The 12,071-nt window shown below is 41.0% G+C and overlaps 1 non-coding gene across 1 annotated transcript; it reads left to right on the forward strand.

Annotated features, from left to right (window-relative positions):
* Positions 1 to 11,234: 11,234 nt before the first annotated feature.
* On the forward strand, positions 11,235 to 11,378 carry LOC131826087 (U4 spliceosomal RNA). Its single transcript, XR_009351409.1, has one exon. It is a non-coding gene; the product is annotated as a U4 spliceosomal RNA (small nuclear RNA).
* Positions 11,379 to 12,071: the final 693 nt, after the last annotated feature.

The following is a 12,071-nucleotide window of genomic DNA, read 5'->3' on the forward strand; positions in this document are numbered from 1 at the left end:
TTTTGATCACAGCTGGACCAAATGAAGGATCCAGTAAATGTCAGTAATTGTTTTATAGCTATTTATGTTTATTCTTAGTTGTTTTGAAAGTTTGCAGATTCTCTGGCTAATTAATATTCTGATTCATATATATATGACATGAGAAATTACTAATTTTCAAACAATTAGATGACTGTCTTTTCTATGAGACTCAGCTCTTTGAGGATAGGGTCTATGCATTATTCATCTCTGAATCCTTAGTGTTTAGCATAATATAGCTCATAATCTTTTTTAAAAGTCATATTGAATATTACATGTAACACACTGAACAGAATAAAAAACACTGAAAATTAAAAGCCTAAGCACTGCTCTTGTGGTTTTAAAAAGTTTAGGACATTGGTCTCTATGCAATTTATAACATGAAATGCATTGGCTTTTGTGTTTCCCTTTCTCAGGCATCTTATTCAACAAATACTTATTAAGTGTTTCTTATAATGGGGGTATTGAATTGCATGCTGGATCTCTCATTAGGGAATAGGACAGACACAGTTCTTTAGTCCATCAATTGATTTCTAACAGGGGAGACGACTTCACATGACTACTTACAAAATTGTGTATGTATACCTGGAGGAGAAACATAGGATACCAACTGTGCAAACATGGGGTTTCGAGCCCCAGCGTCAGGGCTGCTCAGGAGTGATGTGTAGGGTGATAGCAGTAGACGTAGCAGCTGACCCTGAGCAACAAGGGCAAGAGAAGGGAAAGGACAGGCTTTCTGGACACTTGTAGATAGCCCAAGGTGAAGATTTCTGGAACATGAGGAGACAACTTAAAATGCTGGAGGAACTGAGAGGGGGCCGATGTGACTGAGTCTGGAAAGGGGGAATAAAAAATTGTGATCTGTAGTCGAAGTCCACAGGGATCAGATTGTGAAGGAATTTAAATTTTATTCTGAATGCATGAAAAGATCCTTCTAAAAACCAATGACTTTGGGATTTGTTTTAAACAATCCGAGGACATTGAGCCAAGTTGGTGGAGTATATATGAAGGAAAATTGGCCATTCATTGATCACTGTTGAAGCTCAATGCCAATTACATGATACTCTCTATTTTTGTGAATATTAAAATTGTCCACAATTAAAAAGAAAAAAAGAAGAAAAAATCCCTCCAGCTGCAATGAACAGAAAGGATTGTAGAGGGATCAGAACAGATGTGAGGACAACTGAGTTTGCTACAGACCAAGTAAAAGAGAAGATCTTGAACTGAGGTGATAATGGTAGGATTTGAGGGAAGTGGAAAGTTCTAGGGGTAATTGAGAACTTGCATAGATAGAATTTGGTGATTGATTAGATCTGAGGAAGAGGTCTTCCTCTTCCTGGAGACATCACCTTGTTGTCTGGCTTGAACAGTTAGGTGGAGAAACTCTCATGAGGATGAGTGACCTGCATAGAGGGGGCTTCTGGTATAATCCTACTACTTCTTCCTGCTAACTCTGTCTACCACGTCCAGGTTTAATGTAATTCAGCAAACATTTGTTGCATTCCTACCATGTGCTAGGTACTATATTGGGAGATATGGAGTGGGCTAAAGAGAAAGATACAGTTATAAATACAGTAGGGTACCATAAATTGTCTGTGATGAGAAGGATTTTAAATATATTAACCCAAAATTCTCACAGCTTCCCTGTAAAGTGCAGAGATGAGGAAATTGAGGTTCAGAGAGGTTATGCAACTTGCCCAAATTCATACCGCGGGTGCTGAAATGGAAGTCAAGGCAACTTTTTTGGCTCCATAATCACTACCTAATACTGCCTCAAAAGAGTATTGAAAAGGCAGGTAAAGATGTTCCAAAGAAAATTCTACCCATTTCTCAAGTTGTTTTTCTCAGCTTTGTACTGAGGCTAAAAACCACAGCTCCATTATCTAAAGGGTTTCTAAAGTTAATACGCTGCCTAGAAATTAGTGCATGAAAATTCTGAGACAGGTCAAGCCAGGTCATCACTTTTATCATGAAGAGCCACAATCATCCCTTAGTCAAGTTAAACCATTTTTTCCCCAAATGATATCTTTAGCTCTTTGAATCAAATTATTGGAATAATGTTCTAGAGTTTTATTGTTTCTTCTCTGGAGGACAGGACCACTATTGTTTCAAGATGAGCATCAGTCAAGATATCCAGCACTTTCTCTTCTTGGCTGTGACTCCGGTGACCATAGAATATGATTATTTTGTCAAATATCTATATGCTTGCTTTTATTTATTTTTTAAATCTAGGCAATTTATTTTTTAAAAGATTTTATTTATATGAGAGAGAGGTTGAGAGAGAGAGGGAGGGAACACAAGAGTGGGGAGGGTCAGAGGGAGAAGCAGACTCTGAGCAGGCAGCCTGATGCAGGGCTCGATCCTGGGACTTGAGGTGTCACATGACATGAGCCAAAGGAAGACGCTTAACCAACTGAGCCACCCAGGCACCCCTAGGAAATTACGTAGGGAGTAAAATATGTCCAAATGTTAAGTTCCTTTCAGTGACACAAAGTGAAATGTGAGGACTGTTCTCTCCTTAACATTTTTAATTATGGACCATTTTAAACATGCAAAAAATAGGTTAGTATAATGAACCCCCATGTTCCCACCACCCAACTTCAGCCATTCTTAGCTCAGGCTTGTTTCATCACTACCTACCCACTTCCACCCACGTTTTGCTCAGAAGCGAATCCCAGACTTTGTATCATTTCATCTGTAAATATTTCAGTATATATTTCTAAAAGACAGGGACTCTTCAGGAGCTGAACATTTTGTCAAGCATTTCCTGAGACTAGTTTGTGGAGACATTTACCAAGGGCTCGCATGTTTCCCAGAAAGGGCCCGGGCAGTGCACTCATCTCACCTTCCGGTCTAGCCAACCAGGTGCCTGGCATCACATTCCTGTGAAGAGAGGGAAATGCCTCACAAAACAGAGTCTGTCAGCGACAGTTGATAGAACCAGAGAGAGAAATGCTAGAGGGACAGAGCTGTGCCTGCTGGAGCCTGGCAGAAGGGTGGCTAGGAAGACACAACAGGACGTCAGGAGAGTGATGACAGGGGGCTGCCCTTATGGCAGAAGGGTTTTGACAGAATAGCAAGGAAGGGATGGATATAGAGCACAAGTGGTCCCTGTGCATGGGCGAGGGGGACAGGGAGCATGCTAGGGTCATAAAAGGACAATTATGACCACTGGGGAACACTTGTGAGCTATCTAGGGACTCCTTGAACAAGAAGGAGGGATTTGGGGATTGGGGTCCAGTTAATTTTGGTGACTGGGTCTGCAGAAGACCATTTTGTTCCTCCCTATCTGCACTGTTGTTAGCCTAGAATGAGGAAAACCGTAGAGGGTTTCAAAAGCCAAGCATGAAGCCTTTTGTAATGCGGCTAAATTGTCCTATCAGAAGTCTAGGGTGGCTCTCAGCTTTTGGTTGCCGACCTGGTTGGTGTAGTTTTTAGAGCTACAGGGTTTTTTGTTTGTGTGTTTGTTTGTTTTATCAGAGGCTTGTCTGAGATCTCCCATCACTTGGGGGAGAAGGTGACTTCAAAACACCAAATCCTTCATGGGGCTTGTCAAGGCCCCTTGTTTTCCACCTGAAAATCACCTTCAAGGTCATGATGTGGTTTTCCCCTAAAAGTTGGGAAAGTTACTATTGCAGAGCAAGAGACCAGCTCTTTAAAGCCCCTGGCTCTGCAAAGCAGCGACAAAGGGGCGGGGGGCTTTAGGTAGCATGACTTCAATCCCAGCTGCCTCTTGGATGTTTGCATTTGCTGGCGGCAGCCCTGGAGTATCATCTCTGACTTCTAAGAAACCAGCTTACTTGAGATCTAAGCTTCTCTCCAAAACAGCACTAAGGTGGCTACTGCTGACCAACTAAGCTAGGAACCCTGCAGCTAGGAGGCTCTTCAAGCATTTTTGCTGTACTTTGGGAGAAGTTTCAGAGCTGATGCTCTCAGGCCTCCACCTGAGTTGAGCAGCATGCCCTATGGGTCATCAATCATTTCTTCATTAATCGAGCACTTGCTATGTGCTCAGTACTGTGCTAATGCTTTGGGGGGTAGATGTATAATGCAAAATTATTGGCATAGGAGCTGGGAGACCCGGGTACCTTCCCTCTGGCTCCCCTTCACCCTCTATTAGCTAGCCACAGGACCTTTGCAAAGCCATTTAATCAAATGTTAAATATCTGTGCAACTGTTTCTTCATCTGTAAAATGAGAGGGGGCAGACTCCGTGCCTTTAAAAATCTTCTCTCATTCTAAAATCTAGATGCTAAGAAATAGAAAAATCATAACTAGATATTTATTTGGATGTCCACTAAGTGTAAGATTCAGTGAAAATAGTAAGATTTCTTCAGTACTTTCATTAAAACATTAAGGAATACTGTTTTTGAGATTATAACATAAAAGGAACTTCCAAATTATGTGACTTTATTAACAACATTGACAAAGGAGTTAGGTGCCGTGTCATTCTAGAACCCCTGCTGTGGTAGAGGCTAGACCTGCAGGTCTCCATAGCCATCCCGCCCATGTCTTGCAAGTTGTGTCTGATGGATGATTCAGTCTTAGATCTCTGATTCATTTTTGAAAGCAATAACCAACTGTATATGAGTGAAGCAAGAAGGTGAAACACTTTGGCACATGACATGGAAATGTCAAGAGATTGGCAGGGTTTGGCATAGTTTGATCCAGGAATTCAATGATGTCCCAGTTCTTGGCTTCTCTCCATTTCTCTTGTCCGCTCATCATCGTGTTGGCTTCATTCTCGGGCTCCATATGGTGGCAAGATGAATGCCAGGAGCTCCAGACCACCAGCCTATCTGGACTGATAGCTGCCACACAGGTCCTGGAATTCACTCTGATTAGACTAAGTTGGAAACAACTTAAAATAAGGAGCGACATTTGAGCTGGAACTTAAAGTGTTAGAACTTGTGAATTGTTGGTGGGATGGAGAAAATAGCCCAGGCAAAGGCAGAAAGATCTATGAGAGCTTGATGCATTTAGGGAAATCTGAAACTCCAGTTCATCAGAAGAATTTGTGGTGGTCACTGGGGAAATGAATAATGAGTGGTGTGCCCAATTTTTTAATCTTGAGCTTTAGACAGACTCTTTACTTGATCTCCACAGCTTTGACAAAAAATCTTTCCTTCTAGTCTACCTACCTCATCTGAATCTTTTTAGAAGTTGAAAATGTCACCAAATAAACCACAAAAGCTTGATTGACAAAGATTCCACCTTCAGAGTTACCAAGTTATATTAAGTTCTTAAGAAAAGTAGCCCATGAGTTCATATTTGCAGACCAAACCCTTGGTTCTTTCAGAAAGGATCAGTATCACTGGAAGTTTTGACTCTGTTGGAAGAAAGTGATCACAGGACCTGGGAGTGATGTTTGCCTTTAAACCCAGCAAGGGCCTGATTGTTTGTCTTGACTTTGGCTCCTGGAAGCAGGCCCTGAGACAAGGATTTGAGTGCCTGTAGTTTATCGGGCAGTGATAGCAAACATCAGCTGGAGAGTAGGAAAGTAAAACAAAGAAGATGTTAGGGGTTGAATTGTTTTCCACCAAAATTTGTGTTGAATTCCTAACCCCTGTGTGATGTTATTTGTGAATATGATATTCCACATCCTACACATAGGATAAAGTCATCTGAAGTGGGATGGGCCTTAATCCGACATGACTGATGTTTTTGTTAAAAGGGGAAATTTGAACACAAACACACCCAGAGATAGAAAACCACACGAACATGAAAGCAGAGATCAGAGTGATACTTCTGTAAGACAAGGAACATCGTAGACTGCAAGCAAACCATCAGAAGCTAGCTTAATGGAATGGAACAGATTTTTTTCTCTGTTTGGGTGAAACCAAGATGGCCAGCACCTCGATCTGGACCTCCAGTCTCCAGAACTATGAGATAATACATTTCTGTTATTGAAGCCCCCCAAGTCCGTACACCTTTGTTCTGGCCATCCCAGCAAACTAATACAGAAGAGAAGGTGCCGATAAATGATATGCTGTCAAGCGAGTTACCAACATGCCCTAATGGGTCTTAATCTCAAATGGACAACTCTGCAAACAATGGGGAATGTGCATCGCAAAACTGTACTGCCTGACTCAGCAATAAAAAGGCAACTCAATTTAAAAATGGGCAAGGATAGGGGTGCCTGGGTGGCTCGGTGGCTTAAGCCTCTGCCTTCAGCTCGGGTCACGATCCCAGGGTCCTGGGATCGAGTCCCACATTGGGCTCTCTGCTCAGCGGGGAGCCTGCATCCCCCCCTCTCTCTGCCTGCCTCTCTGCCTACTTGTGATCTCTGTCTATCAAATAAATAAATAAATCTTTAAAAAAATTCTTTTTTTTAAATGGGCAAGGATAGATATTTATCCATATGTAAATAGCCAAAAGGTACAAGAAAGGATTTTAACATCTGACTTAGTCGTTTGAGCTGTTAAAACAGAATACCATAGACTGGATAGCTTAAGCAATAGACATTTATTTTTCACAGTTCTAGACGTTGGAAGTCCAAGATCAGGGTGCCGGCATGGTCAGGTTCTTGGAGAAGGTCTGGCTTGCAGATGTCTGTCTTCTGGTTGTATCCTCATATGGAGGAGAGAAAGAGGACTAGCTCTCTTCCTCTTCTAATGAAGAAACTAATCCCATCCTGACTCTCTAACCTCATGACCTACTTACCTCCCAACATCCCGACTTTCAAACACCATCACATTAGGTCTTCGATATATGAATTTTGGGGAACACAAACATTCAGTCTATAGCAACATCATAAAAAAATAGGGAATAATGGCTAATTATAAAAAAGATGGAAAATAACAAGGCTTAATGAGGATATAGAGAAGTAGGAAACTTCATTCCTTACTGGTGAGATTGTGGTGCAGTCATTTTGAAAAACAGTTTTCCAGTTCCTCAAATACTTAAATATAGAGTTATCATATAACCCAGCAATTCCACTCTGAGGTATATATTCCAAGAGAAGTATATTCCAAGAGAATGGGACATACATATCCACAGAAAAACTTGTACACAAATGCTCATAGGAGCAAAATGAAACAGAAACAACGCAAAAGTCCATCAGTTGATGAATGCAAAAACAAAATGTAGTCTATCCATAAAATGGAATCTTACTCAGCAATAAAAAGGAATGAAGTACTGATACATGCTACAACATGAATGACTCTTAAACACATGTTAAATGACAGAAGCCAGTCACGAAAGACCACAATTACATGATTCCTTTTATTTGAAATCTCTAGAAAGACAAATCCATAGAGACAGAAGGTAGATCAGTGATCGTCAGGGGCTGGAGTGAGGGTGGAATGGGGAGTGGCTACCAATGGGCATAGGGGTTCTTTTCGGTGTGATGAAAACTTTCTAGTAGTGATGGTGGCACAGCTTTGTGAATATATAAAAACCACTGAATTGCACGCTTTAAAGTGTGAGTTTTAGCGGTGCCTGGGTGGCTCAGTCGTTAAGCATCTGCCTTCTGCTCAGGTCATGATCTCAGGGTCCTGGGATGGAGCCCCACTGTGGGGCTCCCTGCTCAGTGGGGAGACTGCTTTTTCCTCTGCCTCCCCCTTTACTGCCTCTCTCTCTCCCTCAAATAAACAAATCTTTATAAAGTGTGAGTTTTATGGCATGTGAGAGAGAGTGGATCTTTAACAAAACTCTCCTGCCTTGGGATGAGGCAACTGTAACAGTTACCTCCCAGCCCCCAGCAGTCATTGTTGAAAGCCACTCCTGAGATGTGCTAATTCTCTGGAACTTGTAACCAGGTTTATATGTAGACCCCAGGACTCAGAGAGAGTCTTTGCAAATGTTGGGGTTTGGAAATTAGGGATAGATATTTTCAGGAACTCTCCGTTTCAAAAGGGTGGGGAATTCCCCAGGGCCTCAAGGAAATGCTCCTTGCTTTCTGGGGTTATGTGGTATTGACTTCTTACTGCTCTGGACTCCTAAAAGTCAGAGTAGTCCCTCAACTTGGAAGATGAAGCATCACATGGGGGTGGGGGTTTCCAAGAAGTGCTTAGGTCTTGGTTTGCTTTGAGATCACCCATAGTCACTTCCGCGGCGAACACTGGAACTCAACTCTGGCTAGGATAGCTGTAATAAAACGGACGGCCCGTGACAAGTGCGAGGGAGGAGAGGGCAGAGGGGAGCCCTCAGTTAAGGTTATGAGAAGCAAATGCACCGAGAGGCATTGTCCGCGTGGCTCTGAGACTCCTGGGAGAAGCTGGAGCAGAAGAAGGCGCGCTGGCAGGACGGAGCAGAGCCTGCGCTCTGGTTTCCCAGGCCAGCACCTTCCGCAGTCCAAGCCTGAAACGCTTAGCATTTCACGTCCCAATGTCTGATAGGGAGGCGGGATTAGGGGGCTCCCTGAAGTCAAGTCCCACACTCTTGTCTTCTGCAAGTGTGCAGTTTCTTTAAAGTAAAGAGGATGCAAGATGGTGGGAAGGTGGCAGCCGACGCCGCCAGGGACATGGACAGTATCCCTATGGGCCGATGCAATTTATTCACTCACTCATTCATTCATTCATTCGTTCATTCATTCATTTATAAGTAGGCTCCTTGTCCAACAGGAGGCTTGAACTCAGAATGCTGAGATCAAGAGTCACATGCTCTCCCGAATGAGCCAGCCTGGCGGCACCATCCCCCCACCTCCATGCAATTTAAACGATAGTATTATTAAATGCAGCCACAATCGGCGATTGTATCTGTGTCTCAAACAACTCACTGCTGAAGTTGCTGGGCAATTATATTTGCCAGACACGATGGGTCCACGGTGAGCAGGTAAATGATTTACACCCCAGAGACAATCTCCTCAAAGCTTTTGCCCTTCCTTTATTTTGTGCACACCTCCAGCTTGGGTTTTCTGGGTCTTATGCTGTCTGTTTTGTTTGTGAAGCCTTTTCTTCATCCCTTTTCTCACCACAGGGCTCGATGTGTCGCCAAACCCTCGTTTTCATCATCTTTGTCAAGGGCCTTTAAATGCTAAACTGCTCTGGAAGGGCAACCCTCACATTTTTTTTGGTCTCAGGGTTCCTTAAATAATCTTAAAAATGACTGAGGATGCGAGAAAAGCTGTTTCTGTGGATCATTCACTGCACTGAACATTTGAAAAGCATAAATTAAAAAAATTAAAATTTAAAAAATCATTAATTAATTCTAAAACAACAGTGAAAGTGATTACAGATTAATTTAAATCACATAAAGATGTTTCCCAGGAATTAAAAATCAGTGCCATTTTTAACAAATCTCTTCAATGTCTGGCTTCATAGAAGAAAGTTGGAATCTCATATTTGCCTGTGCATTTATGTTCTGTTATATCACACTGGGAAACTCCACTGTACACTTTGAGAAAACGGGCACGGAAAGGCAAGAACATATTAGCATTATTATGAAAATAATTAGAACTTGCAGACCTCCTACAGGGGGACAACCAGCAGTCCCCAGACCAGCTGTTGAGAACTACTGCCATTTTCGGTGTTCTTCATTCTTTGTGTGGATCTGTGCTTCCATCTGGCACCATTTTCTTTTTACATTTCTTGCAGTGTGGTCTATTGTAATGAATTCTTTCACCTTGTGTATGTTTGGAAAACGTATATTTTGTTTTGGATCTTGAAAGTTTTTTTCACTGGGGGGGGTTAGAACTCTCTGTTGACAATGTTTTATTTCAGTTTTTTAATGTTGCTGCTCCACTGTCTTTTCACTTAAACTGTTTTTGTTCTGTTATTGGGATATAACTATAATTAACATATAACATTGAAACAGTTTGAGATGTCAGCAGAATGATTCAATATTTGTATGAATTGCAAAAGAATCACCACAATAAGTCCCACTAACATCCATCACCACACATAGTAACATTTTTTCCTTGGGGTAAATTTAAATATACAATATAGTATTTTTAACTTTCGAATATACAAGATAATATTATTAACTATAGTCATCATATTGTACATTATATCCCTAGGACTTATTTAATAGCTGGAAGTTTGTACCTTTTGACCACCTTCATCCATCATTCACCTTCATACCATCTGCCTCTGGTAATGACAAAATCTATTCTCTGTGTCTGAGTTCAGGTTCTTATTTTATTTTTTTAGATTCCACATGTGAGATCATACAGAATTTGTCTTTCTCTGTCTGAAAAATTTATTTCATTTAGCATAATGTCCTCAAAGTTCATCCATATTGTTGCAAATGGCAGGTTTTCCTTTTTGATGGCCGATAATATTCCATTGTATTTATATAGACCACATCTTCTTTATCCATTCATCCATCGCTGGGCACTTAGGTTGCCTCCAGGTCTTGGCTGTATAAATAATGCCGCAAGGGAAGTGGGGGTGCAGATATCTTTTTCAAGTAAGTATATTCACTTCCTTCAGATAAATACCCAGGAGAGGAATTGCTAGGTCATATAGTAGTTGTATTTTTAATCTTTTGAGGAACTTTCATACCATTTTACATGGTGGTAATACTAATTTTTATTCCCACCAACAGCACACCTGGGTTCCCTTTTCTCCACACCCTCATCAACACTTGTTATTTCTTGTCTTTTTGACTTTCTGACAGGTGTGAAGTGACATCTTACTGCAGTTTTGATTTGCATTTCCCTGATGACAGGTGTTGTGGAGCACCTTTTAAAGTACCTTTTGTTTTGTTTGTTTTCTTTTGTTTTATTGTTTTTTTCCCCAAATTTTAATATAAATTCTAGTTAGTTAATATACAGTGCTTCTTATATCTTTTGACCCTCCATTTATCTTCTTTGGAAAATTGCCTATTCAGGTCCTCTGCCCATTTAAAAAAAATCAGACTGATTTTTCGTTATTGAGTTGTATGAGCTTTTTACAAATTTTAGATATTAACCCTTTATCAGATACATAATATGCAAACATTTTCTTCCATCCAGGATGTTGCCTTTTCATCTCATTGGTGATTTTCCTTGCTGTGCAGAAGCTTTTTCCTTTGCCTTAGTCCTACTTAGTTGTTTTTATTTTTGTTGCCTTCACTTGCCTCTGATGAGAACTCCACTATCGCCTTTATTTTTGTTTCTCTGTATGTAATGTATTTTTTTCTATTTCTGCGTTTAAGATTTTCTCTTTATCCCTGGTTTTGAGCATTTTGATTATGCTGTACCATGGTGTAGGTTTTTTTTTTCTTTCTTCTTTTCATGTTTCTTGTGCTTGAGGTTTTTTGGGACTTTTTGCTGTAGGTTGAAAGTTTTCATCAAGCTTTGCGCAGTGGCAGTATCGTAGCCAATGAGGTTTATCTGAGGCGCGATTATTGCTAATTGAAAGTTTTCATCAAATTTGGAAAACATTGGTCGTTATTTCTTCCTATGTTCTTTCAGTTGTCCTCTCTCATATTTCAGGGATTCCAATTACACACATATTCAACTAAAGTTTTCCCACAGCTCACTAATGCACAGTTTATTTTTTATAACTTATTTTAAAGTGATTATAGCCTTAAGGAAATTGCAAAAGCATACATAGGGTTCCTTGTACTCTTATCCCACTTTCTCCTAAAGATATAACTGTAATGCAATATCAAATCAAGGAAAATAGCATTGGTACAAGTCTGTTAACTAGGCTATAGATCTTATTTGGTTTTCATCATTTAAAAAAAAATTTTTTTAAGATTTTATTTATTTATTTGACAGAGAGAGAGAGAGAGAACACAAGCAGGGTGAGTGGGAGACAGAGAAGCAAGTGCTCCGCCGAGTAGGCAGCCCAATGCGGGGCTCGATCCCGGGACCCTGGGATCATGACCTGAGCTGAAAGCGCTTAATGACTGAGCCACCCAGGTGCCCCGATTTTCATCATTTTTATCATATATCTGTGTTCATGTGTATAGTTCTTTTTTTTTTTTTTTTTAGGTTTTATTTATTTATTTGGCAGACAGAAAGAACACAAGCAGGCAGAGTGGCAAGCAGAGCGAGAGGGAGAAGCAGACAGGGAGCCTGATGCAAGGTTCGATCCCATGACCCTGAGCAGATCAGGACCTGAGCTGAAGGCAGACACCTAACCACTGAGCCACCGAGGTACCCCTGTGTGTATAGTTCTGTGC

Source organism: Mustela lutreola, chromosome 2 (assembly GCF_030435805.1).
Source record: "Mustela lutreola isolate mMusLut2 chromosome 2, mMusLut2.pri, whole genome shotgun sequence".
In the NCBI taxonomy this organism is placed as follows: Eukaryota; Metazoa; Chordata; class Mammalia; order Carnivora; family Mustelidae; genus Mustela; species Mustela lutreola.